We start from the raw sequence: 17,084 nt of genomic DNA, 5'->3' as shown, positions 1-17,084 counted from the left end.
ATCGAAAAGGAGATCTTGGGTTTGGCGCTAACGTTGCAGCATTTTGAAATTTATGTTGCCAACAATTTATCAGAAACAATCCTTTGAAGTTTTTGGACAAACTGAGACAAAATTGCAAAACTTTTCAGATGAAGTTTATTATTACAACCAATTAATCTACAGATTATACCTGTTGTTGGTAGAGAGAATCTGTTCGCAGATGCATAATCAAGAGTTTGAAGTTTAAAGGAAATTTGGACAATAAAAAAAACCTGGACACTGAACTGGAGTGATTTCTGTTGATACCAAGGACTTGTGTATTTATATTTTTATATTAATGCATGCATCCAGTAATGTAATCGTGTAATAAGTATACGAGATAGCGTGAGATGGGTTATTAAAAAATGAAGCCATCTTTTAGAATTATGATGGTTCATTTTTTGATGGAGTGGGGGGTTGTCATGAAGACATTAATGTATATAATGTTATTGGAAATTATTTTAAATTGGACTTGTAGTGGAGCCTATGTCTGTCGGTGTGAGTGTGGGTGTCATAATTGGATTAAAGCCAGCTAGTCTGGGTGCTTTGATGTATAATAGCTTTGAGATGTTAAACAGTAAGGAAGTTAAGGTAAAGAGTACATTTGCATTTTGCTGAATATACCTTTCAAAGACTAGGGGTGAAATCTTGCACCTATCTAAGAGAGACCAAGCAAAATGTTTATATTACTAATACAATCGGTGTTATGAAAGGGGTTTTATTGTTAGAAGAGGTGTAGTTCAAAGGGAAGGCTAAGTATAAACAGAAAAGAGTTTTGTGCATGAGTCAGAGGCATGCCACCTGTAAGCCTCCAGCTGTGTGAAGGAACCAAGTTGAAAGGAACCTTATTTTGAATTTGTAAGATAAAATGTGCTTTGCCTGGTGTCTGTTTAAGTCTATGGGTTATTGTTGCCTTGAGGAAGATTTCCTGGGAGTGATTAATTTGGGGATTTGTTTAAAAGCTATAACGGTAGCAATTTGTAGACATGTGTAGATGTTGAAATTGTTGTTAAGTTAATGAATATTTAATTTAATTTATATAAAAAGCCTCTGGAGGCTTGGTGGTTTCATTTATGAATTCAGAGCTGCATCTCAAACACACCAATTGAAACTATAGATTATGGCAGTTGTTTAAAGTTTCCCTCTGTGGTCTTAAATAACTCACCCTTTATCAGTTGCTATGTCATAACACAGCTCAAAGAAAATTTCAGTTCAGAATGTTACCCATGTTTGATTAATAGAGTCAGAATAGAAGAAATGGAACAGGTGGAATTACTTAGCTGGAGAGCTGGAGACATAGGGCTGAATTTTGCTGTCAGTGAGCCGGGGTCCGGACCCACTCGCTGATGCGCAAAATGACACGGGATGATGTCGGAGGGAACCCCCGATGTCATCCCGCCCCATTTAAGTCTTCAGGAAGGCAGCCCCGCCGACCTGTCAATGGCCAATTGAGGCCATTGGCAGGATCATTAAAACAATTAAAAGACCCGCCCGTCCAACCTTAAGGTTGGCAGGCAGGCCAAGAGACCTGCTAGGGAATAGAAAAAAACATGAAGCCTCATCCCTTGGCAGGAAGAGGTTTCATGTTGGGATTTTAAAAATTTAATAAAGCTTTAGTGAAATTTATGAACATGTCCCATGTCATGTGACATTGTCACATGAGGGGGACATGTTAAGGATTATTTTTTCCTCTATTTGTACTGTTCCTACAACTGTCAGCGATCTACCTGAGGCTGCATTTAGCCTCAGGGAGATGTGCACTCCTTTGTGCCCATGCGTGAAAGAGCGCACTCTTGCATTTGAGGAATCCCCCCCCAAAGGCCACACAGGAAGCACATAGCACTTCCTACTGGGCGTCGCGCTGGGCGGACCTTAATTGGCCCGCCCACTTAAAATGGCAGCGGGGCCCACTTCTCTGGCGGGGATTTGCCCCCCACCCGCTGGAGATTGTGTCGGGCCTGCCCGCTCGGTAGGCAGAAAATTCTGCCCTATGACAGCTATTTCTAGACACTCTAGCAAGAGGAAACAACCTCTGAATATCTACCCTGTCACACACTCTCAAAATCTTAAATATTTCAATTAGACCACTTCCTATTCTTCTAAACCCTATTGAATATGGGCTAATTCTACCCAATCCTTAGAGGACAACCCGCTCATCCTAGAAACTAATCTAGGGAATCTTTATTGCACTGTCTCTAAGGCAGGTTCATCCTTTATTAGGCATATTCAAAATTTGCAGATGGTACAAATTTTGGAAGCATTGTGAACAACAAGGAGAATAGTATTTTAAAAGGACATAGACAAGTTGGTGGAATGTTGGGTCAAGTGGCAGATGAAGGTCAATGCAGAGAAGTATGAAGTGATTCATTTTTGGAGGAAAAACATGGAGAGACAATATAAAATAAAGGGTACAACTCTGAAGGGGTTGCAGGAGCAGAGGGACCTGGGTGTAAATGTACATGAGTCATTGAAGTTGGTCAGACAGGTTGAGGAAGCAGCTAATAAAACATAGAGTCCTAGGCTTTATTAATAGGGCCATAAAGTAAATAGCAAGGAGGTTATATTGAATTTGTGTAAGGCAATAGTCCAGCCTCAGCTGGAGTATTGCATCCCATTCTGGGCACCAGACTTTAGTAAAGATGTGAAGTCATTGCAGAGCATAACATAGATTTACTTTTAACATGAGGAGACACACTGGGAGTTGGTGGAACAAAAGGGGTAAGTAGTTCCTGGGATGGTCAACTTCAGTTATGAAGATGGATTGGAGAAGTTGGGACTGTTTTCCTTGGAGAAGAGAAGGCTGAAAGGTGTTTTGATAGAGGTATTCAAAATCATGAGGGGCAGGGTAAATAAGAAAAGGCTGTTCCCACTCATAAAAGGATTGAGAATGAGATGGCACAGACTTAAAGTAATAGCAAAAGAACTAAAAGTGACATGAGGAAAAGCTTTTTTACGCAGCAAGTGGTTAAATTCTGGAAAGCACTGCCCAAGAGTGTGATGTAGATAGGTGCAATTGTAGCATTCAAAAGGCGATTAGACTGTTATTTTAAGGGGAAGAATATGCAAGGTTACAGAGAGAAGGCAAAGGAATGGAACTAGGTTATTTGCTCATTTAGAGTGACGGTAGAGACATGATAGGCCAAATTGCCTCCTTCTGTGCAGTAGCAGTTCTATAATTCTGTGATTCGTATTGCCCATCCTTTATCCTTCAGAACAAGGGAAGAAATTGGGATAAAAAAATCCACAAACTGTTGTACAATGGGTTCTATGAGATTGTGAAACTTGTATATTTAAATATGGGCCCTTTGTTGTTAATCTTTAACCATTTACAGATCCCAGTTTACTGTCATGCATGGTGCTGGTGCTTGCAGGTAGGCTGCTTCCAGGATGTTCTGTCTAGACTGTTCGCTCTGAGTCTAATACCATGTGGCTCTACACATAATACCATGGATGGGGCTATTCTCTAGCGCCACATTAATCATTGCCCTGATGAGCACATTTTCTTACAATAGCATGCAGGCATAGACAACATCATACAACATCCCTTTTCTTCTCCAAAGAATACTTTCCTTTCCAGTGGAGAATAACCATTTGTAATACAATCTTTACTTGCTATCCCTGCTCCCCCATCTCAAGTTTCTGTCTTTATAAATTCAGACAGTCTTAAGGTTTGACAGTTCTTCCACATCTTGTTTTGTCATGTTTGGAGGAATGATAGTACTCTGTGTTTCTGGTTACCTCCATTTGATTCACTTGCTGTGCTTCTTCAAGTTGCTTTTTTCAGACACTGTGGCATGCAGGGACATACAACAGAAATGTTGAACACAATAGGGGGGGTTTTTAATGTGGAGACACACTGGGAGCTGGGAGGTGCGGGAGTGTGGGTGGGGATAGCCAGTAGCACAACGTGAACCCAGAAGTAAATGCAGTGCATCTGTTAGTGGCTTTCGAATTCAGATACTGCATTTGCATATTATTCCAGGTTTCCTAACAATTTAGCATGAGCGGGCGTGCTGTAGATTGCATGAGCCAATTTCAACTAAACTATTTAAAGCAACACAGCAACTGTGAAATTTGATAGATTGTTGACGTGGTGGAATAAAAGGGGTAAGTGTCCTGGAGTCCCAATGTGACAAGGCTTTATTGATGCCGCTCTAGATTTGATGCTGGGGTCGGTAATGTCTTAAGGGAGATGCTCTTCCCTGCTGATGGAACAAGTCACCTTCTACTGAGACAAAGAACACATGGCGGGAGATTATATAGCAATTTAGCAACAGGAGTATGGCACGTGGATGCAATGCTAGAAATCACTTAATGACATAATCAGGGCAGGGAAAAGTGAATAGAATGCACATTCAACTCCATTCTGCTATGTATATTGTGCCAAACAGCTCACACTCCCTTCCAAAGCCCTACTCCAGTATATCTCTCCTCACACTAACTTACCTTGCAAGGGCACCCATCTTTCTCTGTCGGTGCACTTCCTCACATCCCCATTTGTCCATCCACTAAGGATGCTCACCCTCATCTTAGTGCAATGTCACACCTTTCTCCCATAAAGGCCCTCAAAAAATGCTCCCATCAGTTCATTCAATATATAATACTCTCACTTGTGAGTTCCCTCTTTTCCTCCTTGCAAGAGGAGGCCACAGATGATGAGGGAGAGACAGAAGAGGAAGTGGTTCTCCAGCAATCTTAATATTTACACTTGCAGAGGATAAGTTGCTAGAGATTAGCGGGTGTGCCTGGCCATCAGAAATGGGGGTCTCCCAGCTAACTGGCGACAGAACTTAATATCACAGAGTCACATGGCATACAACCCTCAATCATTTTGACTTGATATTAGTAGCTGGTGAAAAATGATCATGTGCATAATACTCACTTAAAACATTCTTACCATGACATTTCTAATTCATGTACCAATGACTACATGTTTGGTCGAGGAGAACAACAGAGGTTTTCATACACTCTGCGGGTGCACTGTCACAAGATTCATGCAAATCATGCACCAGCTCAGTTACTCACAATTTAGTGGGAGCAGTAAGGAAGCTAGTTGGATTTTCATCTGGTCCCTCAGATATCACAAGTGAGCAAGTACACATGATGGTGACAGGGACAGAAGTAAGAGAGTCCAATCAGCTCAGGTGGTCATAGATACTGGACATTGGAGGATGTTGACAAAGAGCAGCAAAGCATGTGCAAGGAACTGATAGGCTTTCCAGTCTCACTCTGCATGCTTGCAGAGAGATTGAAGGAGTCTATCTCGTGCATGAGTGGCAGCATGAAGTTGCAGGCCTTTGCAATGCAGTCTTCGTCCAAGAGAAAGAGCAACCTCCAGAATGAAGCGTCAACTGTGTCAATCTTCTGAGTGCATGCAAACCCATACCCACTCTGAATGTCACCTTGAAAAAGATTGACGAAACCCTAGCCTTGGTGACTCAACACCCACTCTTGTGTAGGAAAGTACTCTCCAGTTCACTGGTAGCCAGGAAATGCATGTCGGTCATCAGAGGGAAAGTGGTGAGTGAGGACATAGTTATGTTAAGCCCTGTTCAAAACACACCTTGTGTACTGTAAGCAGCTCTGTGCATCACAACTTAGAAAAGATATATTGGCCATGGAAAGTGTGCAGCTGAGATTTTCCAGAATACCTGGACTCCAAGAGTTAAATTACAAGGAGAGATTAAACAAACTAGGGTTGTATTCCATGAAATCTAGACAGTTAAGGGGTAATTTGATTAAAGTTTTCAAGATATTAAGGGGAACAGATAAAGTAAATAGAAATAAACTATTTTTCATGGTTGGAGACTCTAGGACTGAGAGGTATGATCTAAAAATTAGACACAAACTTAGAGGAGTGAAACTCTCTTCCATAAATGGTAAACTTGATCAACTGTAAATTTTAGATCTGATATTGATTGAATTTTGTTTTTCAAAAATTATTAAGGAATACGGGGCAAAGGAGGGTATGTGGAGTTAGCCACAGATCAGTCATGATCCCACTGAATGGTAGAACAGATTGGAGGGAATGAATAGCCTGCTCATATTCCTATGCTCCTATAGAAGTGGGAACTCAGCTCAAAGCACTTCCAATTCTAATCTATTGCCCCCCTCCCCAACCCCCATCTGGCCACCACCCCCCAAACATAACATCCACTGGTCAGCCCCCACATGCTGCCTCGTATCCTGATGGCTGTCCCAGCACAAGTGAAGGTGATAGTCTTTTGGCTGAACCTCACAGGCTCCAAAATTGAGAAGATGTCAGCCAAGAGCATCTCAGCATTCAGAGTAGGGATCTGAGTGGTCTCTAATCCTCTGAAGCACCAGGGCTGCACCGCAAAGATGGACTAGAAAAAAGAGTAAAGATTTGTAGTTGCACAAGGGTATATAAATGAATGTGTTAGACAAGGTTAGATCATTAAACTTCTGTTTAATTTATGAGCCACATAAGTATTATTTGCTTGCACCACTTTCCTGTCTCTTTTGTTGCTGCCTGCCAAGTGGCCTTCTCATTTGTAGTGAATGGTGAAATAAGATTTTACGTTAAACAATGATTTTTTTAAAATTTGTTCATGGGATGTGGGTGTCACTGACTATGCCAGTTTTTGTTGCCCATCCTTAATTACCCTTGAAAAGACAGTAGCGAACTGCCTTCTTGAGCCATTGCAGTCCCTGTGTTGCAGGGACACCCACACTGCTGTTAAGGAGGGAGTTCCAAGATTCTGCTCCTGTGACAGTGAAGGAACAAAGATATAGTTCCAAGCCAGGATGATATGTAGCTTGGAGGGGAATGGGGTGGGGTTCCCATGCATCTGTTGCCCTCTTCCTACTAGGTTGTAGAGGTTGTAGGGATGGAAGGCTCTGTTAAAGGAGCCTTGGTGAGTTGCTGCAATGCATATTGTACATGATACACACTATGTTTCAGTGATGGAGGGAACAAATGTTTAAGTTGGTGGAGGAGTTGCTGATAAAGTGGGCTGCTTTGCCTTGGATGGTGTTGAGCTTCTTGGTGTTGCTGGAGCTGCACTCATCCAGGCAAGTGGAGAGTATTCCATCACACGCCTGACTTGTACCTTGTGGACAGGTTTTCGGGAGTCAGTAGGTGAGTTATTCATCTCAGAATTCCCAGCCTCTGGCCTGCTCTTGTAGCCACAGAATTTACACGGCTGGTTCAGTTCAGCTCCTGGTCAATGGTAACTACAGGGATGTTGATGAGTGGCTGTCGAAGGAATGCTTGCTTGATTGCAGGATTGATTGTGTTGAGGGATGGTCAGGGTGATGGGATAGCATGTGCGTTTAGCATTTGGTTGCCAGCATTGATGCAACCTAACTGAACCCCACCATTGAGAGCATCCCAAGCAGCAATTTACACCACTTCTGATTGCACCACCTCCACAAACATTCACTCCTTCCACCGCCAACACAAGGTGCACTGCAGGGATTCACCAAGGCTCCTTAAACAGCACCTTCCAAGCCCACAAACACTACCATCTGAGAGGACAAGGGTAGCAGATAGATGGGAACGCCACCACCTGGAAGTTCCCCTCCAAGTCACTCACCAACCTGACTTGGAAATATATCGCCGTTCCTTCACTGTCAAAATCCTGGAACTCCCTCCCTAACAGCACTGAAGGTGTACCTACACCACATGGACTGCAGCGGTTCAAGAAGGCAGCTCACCATCATGTTCTCAATGGCAACTAGGGATGGGCAATAAATGTTGGCCCAGCCAGCGAAGCCCACATCTGGTGAATGAATAAAAAAAGACTAGCCATATTACTTCTTTCTCCTCCAAGAAGGAGGAGGCTCTGTGCTCAGCATCATTCTTCTCCTAAAGTTCCAATCCTTGCTGCTGTGCAATATTGTGCAGAGCACAGCTCACCGGGATCATTTTGGAGACCCTGACTGGTATGCATTGAAGAGGCGCCTTCAGATCCATTGAGGCACCTGATGCACTACTTCAGCATACCGAGTGCTTCCACAATGATTGTCATATGGCTTTGATTGTAGCGCGTCCAGCCCTCATTTCTCACAAGTGTCATCAGGCATGGTTTAAGTGGGTATCCTGGTCTCCAAACAGTCAGCTGTAAAGAGTTCAGGGAGAGTGGACTGGCACAGGACAAAAGCATCATGATAGCTCCATGGCATTCTTGTGCACAGCTGCATAATCATCCTTCTCAGGTTGCACTACTATTATGTATCGGTGGAGAGGGAGAGCCTTACAATTCACAAACGTTCCTGTGATCTGAGTGATATGAGATGCCTTGATTGCCACAAGTGCAGTTGATGATGCCCTGCAACTGTGGGAAGCCAGCCAGAAGTGCAAATGCAAGCACCTGATCACTCTGATTAGCCCTTGGTGGCTAAATGTGCATAATTGCTTGCCTCTTCCAGCAGGCTGAAAATGTCTGTCAGGCAAGACCTTGAGCCCCCTGAGACATTGATGTTCTGGAATGTGGAACCAGCTTATTCTCTGCCTGTACATCATGTGTTGCAGGTATAGCCCCCAATGAGCAGCAACATTCTACTCATCCCCTCTTTCTTGTTGGAGATGCAGATCAGCGGGAAGCAGCCTGCTGCTGTTGCAGCTGGTGCTGCTGGTGATGTTCCTGCCAATGGTCCCATCGGAGGTGCAAGCTAAAACTGCACACATGACATGCCCACTGATCTTATATATCACAGATACAAAGTGGAGATAAGATGTTGGAGCCTTCTAAGTGGTGAAAGTGACCTCCAAAGCGATAATCAGCTTTAAAGTAGTGAAAATAAAGTTTCAGAGCAAGTACTGTGAACAAAGGTCTTTCACACAATTAGACATGGAAGACTCGTGGGAATTCTTGCCTGTCAGTTGCTGGGATCATTTTGCTTTGCTCTCACTAGCAAGTCCCAGGAAGTCCGTGAATCCCGTGCACTCTCGGTTAGAGTTCCTCTGTTGCAGAAAGCTCCTAATGACCTAATAATAGATCTAAATTGGCAAGCCGTCCCTCCCAAGAGTGTTTCTTGCATGCAGCTGAACCTGTTGTAGCTAAATGCAGAATCGGCAGGTGGGAGCCAGCTTCCCATTGAGCTGTCAATTTAGAGCTTCTATCCCCTTCCAACACAAACTCCTGCAATCTTGGAAGTTAAAGTTCTCCCCAAAGTTTTTTTTTTAATTTAAAGAAGTAATATAATTTTATGAACTCACCTCTCCTGTAATGCAAACATATTGCAAGACCATCAGAGGATTCAATGTCATTTCAGAGGCTGACCCAGAGGCCTACAGATTAATAACATATTCCTTGGCAAAAATCCAAGGCCTAATTCACAAGCTGCTGGATTTGCATTTCTGTCTACAATATTAATACCATCAGTTATCTATTTCTAAAGCTCACTGCCAGGGCACAGACAATGAGGACATTTTAATGGTTTACCCCAGCCCCCCAGTCTGATCTGAGTGCCATTACTATTTCCTCTTCGGAATTAATAGCGTAAAAAACAAAGAGAGAACAATGAGTGAAATGATGGAGATGGATATCTTTGCACAGTGCAGGTCAGGTTGCATGACACCACTCTTGTGTGTACGTTTTAATTAATGCTTATGGATTCTCAATGTACTCCAGAAACATGCAGCATCCTGCCCAGTGGGGAAGAGCTTCAGTGATGAGAAGAATATGTCCATATTTAATCAACAATCTCTGATCTACATACTTGGCTGGACCTTTCAGTTAAATAATAAATGGACCTGTTTGCAATAAGATTAAATTACCTTGTGCTCTTCTGTGTTCTGTGACCGTATTGCAGGTTATGGTGACCAGATTTCAGGGATATCACCGAGCTGGAACTGTAGAAAAGTCCAGTGTGCCTCGGCCACAGAGGAGATACATAGAGGAAAGAGAATAGAGAGGAGTGCACTGAATCTGAATGGGGGGGGGGATCAAAACGTGTGTTTTGTGCTCATCAGAGATTTACTATGTAATTAAAAATAGGAAATATTGGAATCATAAGTAAGTAAGTCAATCATATTGGAGGGCAGGGATTGCATGTTGGCTGACCACGAACATTGAGCCTCCCCCACTGACAAAATTACTATTATTAATTTCCACATAGGGAATTACATTTAAACTGATGCATCTTTTTTGTTTTGAAAAAGCATGCACTGTAGGATAAATGTATTAATCTGGCAAATTAGCAAGAACCTGAGTTATAGACTGGATGCTTCCCAGCCCCATGGAGGCATTTTTGGAGACGGACGGGTGATGAAATTTAGAACACAACGTACCAGATCAGCTTGCAAACGTGTTCTTGCCACCAAGCGATTTTTCCAGGGAAGAGATGTGACTGGAATCTGCTTGGTGGCCTCAATTAAGGCCTTAATTACTGGGCATTTTCATACAGGGGGGCAAGATGCTCGGCATCCCACAGGCCACCTGCAGTGACAAGAACTTGATAATGCTTCAGAAGCAGTTTCATAGCCAGTCATCCGAGCTACATAACAATTGGGGCCTTTTAAACATTTACCGACAGTAATCCTCAAAACTGTTTTTTTTTAATCCATTCGTGGGATGTGGGAGTCGTTGAGTCGTTGGCTGGGCCAGCATTTATTGCCCATCCTTAATTGCTGTGGGGGTCGGGGGGGAGGTCTGGAGTCACATGGACAGCAGATTTCCTTCTCTAAAGGAGATAGTGAACCAGATGAGTTTTTGCAACAATGGTTTTATGGTTATCATCCGACTTTTTAATTCCAGGTTTTGTTGAATTCAAATTCCACCAGCTGTCATGGTGAGATTCAAACTCTAGTTCCCAGAAAATTACCTTGGAGGTCTGAATAGCAGTCCAGTGACAATACCACTACGCCACCATCTCCCCTCTACCCCCAACCAGAAGGTATGCCATTGCAAACTTCTCGTGAAAACTAATGTCTCTCTTTACTGCTGCGTCTGATAAAATAATAGCCACTGCCATCCTACTCAAGGTGACTCCACAACACCACTGCTGCTACTAGCCCCTCAGCTCAGCTCTAACTGCTAAGGCAGCCGATGACCATCCCTGCAGGGCATGATAAATCACCCCCAGATTCTGGAACCCAGCTGCCATCTCTTACTGGGCAGGGCTCCTGGACACAGCCAATTAACTGGTTGTCGCCCATGAGGTCATGCCTGGGGAGATGGGCTGACCTCAGATACCAGTGGGTCACAGAACTGGGCACAACACCTGGGATTTTTACAAGTCTGGAAGATTCCATCCATTTTATTGATTCTCTGACCCATTGCCCTTCAAGGGTGACTCCTCACTAGTTCAAGGTGCACTGATTTTACCTTTCTCTCTAAGCTATGAGGCAGAGTGGGTTAACACTTTTGAGTTCAGATGAAGGACACTATCTGCAGTAAAATCATACCCGCCCTCTTTGCCACTGATTGACTTAGGGCAGAATTTTCCACTCCCATTGACAGCGGGTGTGTTTGGCAGTATGAGCGGATAACATGCAAGAAGGCCAAAAATCAGTTTTACGCCAACGTGAAACCAGTTTGCGATCATCCACTGTACCCATCAATGGCAGGCTGCATTTCCCACCACCGCACGTCGAGAACCTAATTTCGTTACTTTAGCATCTCATTATAAGCTCTGCTCGATGAGGAGAATTTTTTTCTCTCAAAGGGTCATTAGTCTGTCAAAGTCTCTTCCCTAGAAAGCAGTGAAGGCTGGGTCATTGAATTCATTCAAGGCAGAGTTACACAGAATTTTGATAAACAAGGGAGTCAAGGGTTATGGGAGACAGGTGGCAAAGTAGAGTTGAGACCACAACAAAATTAGTTACGATCTTATTGAATAGCAGAACAGGCTCCAAGAACTACTCCTGCTCCTAACCCTGTGTTCCTATGGGTGGGAATCCAGCGTCCTTCCCAACTTCACTCCAATTAAATCTGCCAATTGAGGCTCTTAAATAGTCAATTAAAATGCCCACTTAATGGCCTCATTCACAGCCGCTGTTATTCAATCATTGACAGGCAGGGGACTCTCCATGTGAGAAGCCTGAACAGCAAATCCTGTTGGGGTTGCTTGTGGGAGGGGGAATCCCTCATTCAAAGGAATTCAGTACCTGATTGAGGGACCTGGCATCAGGAAGGGGAGTTTGTGGGGGATGGGGGGAGGTCTTTGCTGCAGAAACCCCTCTACTCCCAACCCCAGCAAACCCCTAACATCCCCCACCCCACCATGGCCACCCCCCTAAACCCCACTCCTCCAGCTATCAGTCCTCTGTAGGCTGAGTCTTTGGCCGATCCTGGGCATTAGGTGGGTGCATTACTGGCAGCAGCCACTGCTTCCCTGGCGGTGCTGCTGAGCAATGCACAGCAGCAGGCCTCTGATTAACTGTGTGTGACTCCCCCCCTTCCCCCGCAACCACCACCCCTCAGAAGTTTTGATTGGCATTTAAAATGGTGGGCCTTCCAAAAGTAAGTGTTGTGGGGCTCTCGTCAACTCTCCAGCCAGAGGGTGAAACCCCTGTCGCCAACATTAAATCCCATCCCCTGTTTTCATTGTTTATAATTCACTAATTGCAATGTTTGTATTCAGGCAAAAAATATTTGCATTTATATCGTGCCTTTCACAACCTCAGGATATCCCAAGGTGATTTACATCCAATGAAGTACCTTTTGAAATAAAAACAAAAAACTGCAGATGCTGGAAATCCAAAACAAAAACAGAATTACCTGGAAAAGCTCAGCAGGTCTGGCAGCATCAGCGGAGAAGAAAAGAGTTGACATTTCGAGTCCTCATGACCCTTCAACAGAACTGAGCGAATATAAGGAGAGGGGTGAAATATAAGTTGGTTTAAGGTGGGGGGGGTGGTGGAGAGAAGTTGGGGGGGCGGTGGTGGTGAAGATCACAAACAACAATGTGATAATGATCAGATACTCTGTTTTTGTGACGCTGATTTCGGGATAAATATTGGCCAGAACCCTAGGGATTACACCCCTGTTGTTCTTTGGAACAGTGCCATGGGATCTTTCACATCCATCTCTGAAAGAATTCAGGGTTTCAATTTAAAGTCATACAAGAGACAGCACATCCAACAGTCTAGTACTTCCTCAGAATTGCACTGAAGTGTCAGCCTAGATTTTATGCTCAAATCTTTGAAGCATGTGCCTCAGAGACAAGAGAGCCACCAACTGAGCCACAGTTGACACAGCTGGTACTTGATATATGGCCCCAATAAATTGTAGGACACAATCATAAGCTCTGTCTAAGATCCAGCACGAAAGAGTGCAGAGGAATAGACAGTTTAGATTAACTACTTCACACAGAAGGTGGCGATCAGGGATGGAGTGGAGATGCAAAATGTTGGCAAATTCAATAAGGAAATGGAAAAATATCTGGGAAAGAAAAGGAATGAGAGGGGGAATGAAAGCCTTTTTGCATTCCTGTACATTCTTCTATGGAGGAATGTATACTTGACTAGAATTTCGAATCCATGAGGCAGAATCTTGCTCTCAGATGGCGTGTGGGCCCCACCGGCTTGGCGGCGGACGTCCAGCTGACCACCGCCACTGAAACGGGGCCCGCCGCCATTTTAAGTGGGCGGGCCAATTAAGGCCCACCCAGCAGCATCCCCGACAGGAAGCGCTATGTACATTGTCACACAAGATGGGGCATGTTAATAAAAAACACATAAACTTTATTAATTTTTTACAAAACAGACATGAAACTTCATCCCGCCAGTGGATGAAATTTCATCAATAATCTGGAGCCCGCTGGGGCTCCTGGCCTGCCCGCCAGCCTTATGATTGGTTGGGCAGGTCTTTAATTAATTTAAATAGCCTGTCAATGGCCTCAATTGGCCATTGACAGGTCGGCGGGAGGACACCGGGATGACGTCGGAGATTTCGCCCGATGTCATCCCATGTCATTTTCCCCTCGGCGAGCACCCCCAAATCACCAAGAGGAAAATCCTGGCCCATGTGTTGGGTGAGGGGAAGGGTTGTCAAATCCATGCAAAAGCCCAATAGTGCCAGACCACTGCAGGAGTCCTGAATCAGGCCTACTTTAGAAAATAAAATAGGGGAAAAATAGGCGTGGGCCACTATCTAGGAGTATTAGAGTTCATCACAAACCCAGGAGTAGTTATTGGACAGTTGGGAGCTCAGCTAGAGGTGGGGATCAGAACTAATAAAGGAGACACTCGGCACAGTTGCAGTTCATAAACCTGGAGCAAATGGGAAGGTACAGCAGATCTAACCTTAACATGTCCAGTCACTGCTGAATAGCAATCCATAATTAAGGAGAATATTGACTGAGCAGTCAAATAAGTAGGGACTGTCACAGGATGTCAATCTTAAAAAGTATAGCCCTGGTCAGATAACATCTTCAATGTTGTGTGTATATTATGAAGGCATAAAGGAAACATTGAAGCCCTTTAGAGCAGAGAAAAAGCTGAACCTACAGCCAGAGAGCTGAGCTATGGGGAAAACATGAACTAATATAGTATACCATCTAAATATATAAAGAAAGAACTTGCGCTTATATAGAACTTCCATGACCTCAGGATGCCGCAAAGCAATTTACAGCCAATGAAGTACTTTTTTTATTCTTTCACGGAATTTGGGAGTCACGAGCTGGGCCAGCATTTGTTGCCAATTCCTAATTGCCCTTTAAAGTATAATCACTGGTTTAATGCAGGAAACAAGGCAGTCCATTTTCACAAAACAAAGTTCCATGAACAAAAATGAGATAAACAATCAGATAATTTGTTTAGGCATTGATTTAAGGGTAAATATTGGCCAGGACACCAGGACGAACTCCCTTGCTCTTCGAATAATTTGGTGGATTTTTTTCATTTAGCCTGAAAGATCACACAGGGCTAGGAGATGGGGGGCCTGGAAATATGATGGGGGAAGGCACAGGGGGGGGAGCCTGATGTCTTACCACGACCATAGCATACAGACAGGAGGTGAAATTTCAGCAGCGCAGCCACCCACCGGACAGCCAACTGAGCCACTTAAGAACCCAATTAAGGGGCACTTTGCATCCCCATTGGTATTTTGCCTGTGTTAGGAGGGCCTACTGCTGTGCGAGGTCAATTGGGTGTCAGCCCTGGTGGTAGCTTGTTAATTGGCTCTAAGTCCCACTGCCTGCCAGCTCCTGCTTTCAGACCCAGCAGCAGGACTTGTTCCTTAGTGGCAAAATTCAACCCAATGTCTCACTCAAAGGATGGTACTTCTAACACTGCAGCACTCCCTCAGAACTGCATTGAAGTGTTAAGTGGATTTCTTTGCCCTTCAGCTCCTAACAGACCACAGATAAGTAAAGTAATTAATCCCTTTCAAGATTATTTGCATTAGTCTAGTCAAGTTCTGGGAGCACTCTGAGACCAGCTGAGATTTGGCATGAGCACCATACAGGAGCAAAATGGCCATAATTCTTAATGTAGTTTGAGAACTCCCTTAGACACACTCCTTTGCTGTGGAGTGCCAGACAGGATTCATCTGTTCTCCACCACAACCAGGGACAGAATTTTTAGTTCAGCATGTGGGTGCACACCTGACCTGATCGGGTGCGAAATCGCACGAGATGACGTTGGGCGAGCGTGCCGATGTCATCCCACACTTGCGCGATATTTCGGTCGGCAAGCGCGGGCGAGTGTCGCAAGTGCACCTGCCGACAATTAAGAAGACAATTAAAGTTGTTAAAGTTCCAATTACCCCTGATTTTTTGCGGTCTGTCCAACCTTACAGTTGGCGGACAGGTGAATCTGCTAGGCGGACTTTGCATTTTTAATGAAACCTCATCCAAGGGATGAGGTTTCCATTATTAAACAAAAGAAATAAAAATGTGCAGACAGAATTTTCATCATGTATAGTTCAGGTGACTGAACATCTTTTTCCGGATTTTAAAATCTTTATTTAATTATTTTGAAGTCTTTAGCTGCCTGAGGCAGCTCTCTGCTGTCAGGGGGCTTTCATTCAGCGCTCACCCACACTCATGTCAGCACCCACCCTCCTCCTGCCCTACTGCGGAAGCGCTGTGCATTTGAGAACGCATTCTTCATGCTGGCTGCCCATTAATTGGCTAGCCGGCGTGAAATCGCGGTCCGAGGCCAATCACAGACTATCATCTGTTTCTCAGTCGCTCCTGGGCCCGCCAATCACACCCACACATGACCTAAAAATCCTGCCCCAGATTTTGGGGCAATACTTAAAAGGAATTGAGGTGTATCTAGATTGCTTCACTCAATTCCAGCCTGTCTTATGATCCAAATAACTTCCACTTTGACGTGCAGTCAGAATTTTTGGCCTTGGAAAATTCAATCTTTATTTATTTTTTGGAGGTCTGATTCTATCCTCTGTGTTGCTATTTAGCCAAAGCAAGTAGATTTGAATCAGGACACAACAATGCCAGAACAGCTTTTAAGCAACATTAGAGAAATGTGCTGCATGGAAAAGCTGAGGACTAACTCAAAACGATCAAGTGAAACATGTAAAGGAACAGAAAGAAATAAGAGGCAATGGAAAGATAATGGAGAAATAGATACTGCAATTAGAATTGTGCAGAGAAGGCAATTTAAAGAGAAAGATCTGTATGAAAGGAAAATTGACTGCAGAAAGTGCTGAGTTAAGAAAAGGAAAGTGGGTGTGGATAATTAATTTTTTGTTCGTGAATTTTTGTCTTAATTATCCTAAACAAAAGCCATGTTGGAATAAAGTGCTTCCAGATGAAGTATATCTAAGTCAGATGGAGAATAAGACTCCTTCTGCTCTACCCAGCCTCAGCAAATGTACTTCAGCCCCAGACTCTGAAGGGAGCTCCTGCTGGATCAATGTAACATTTTTTCTCCTTCCCACATGAGCCAATCTTGGAGTGAGATTCCAATTAATGCCAATTAGTAGGAGCTTATATGCTGTGTGTTAGTGCCTGCTAGGCACCTTGTAAGGATGTGCTTAAATTTATAGCAAAGGGGCATTGCAAATAAGTTGAACATGTTACAGTTCTCAGAAACAGCTTACAAAACTGTCTTTTCTAAAGAACTGCTTTCTCAAACAACCTTTGACACAGACAGCGACTCATAATTTGGGAGTGGCTGCACAAGCACC

This window comes from Carcharodon carcharias, chromosome 6 (assembly GCF_017639515.1).
Source record: "Carcharodon carcharias isolate sCarCar2 chromosome 6, sCarCar2.pri, whole genome shotgun sequence".
NCBI lineage: Eukaryota > Metazoa > Chordata > Chondrichthyes > Lamniformes > Lamnidae > Carcharodon > Carcharodon carcharias.
Note: the sequence above shows the minus strand (reverse complement) of the source record.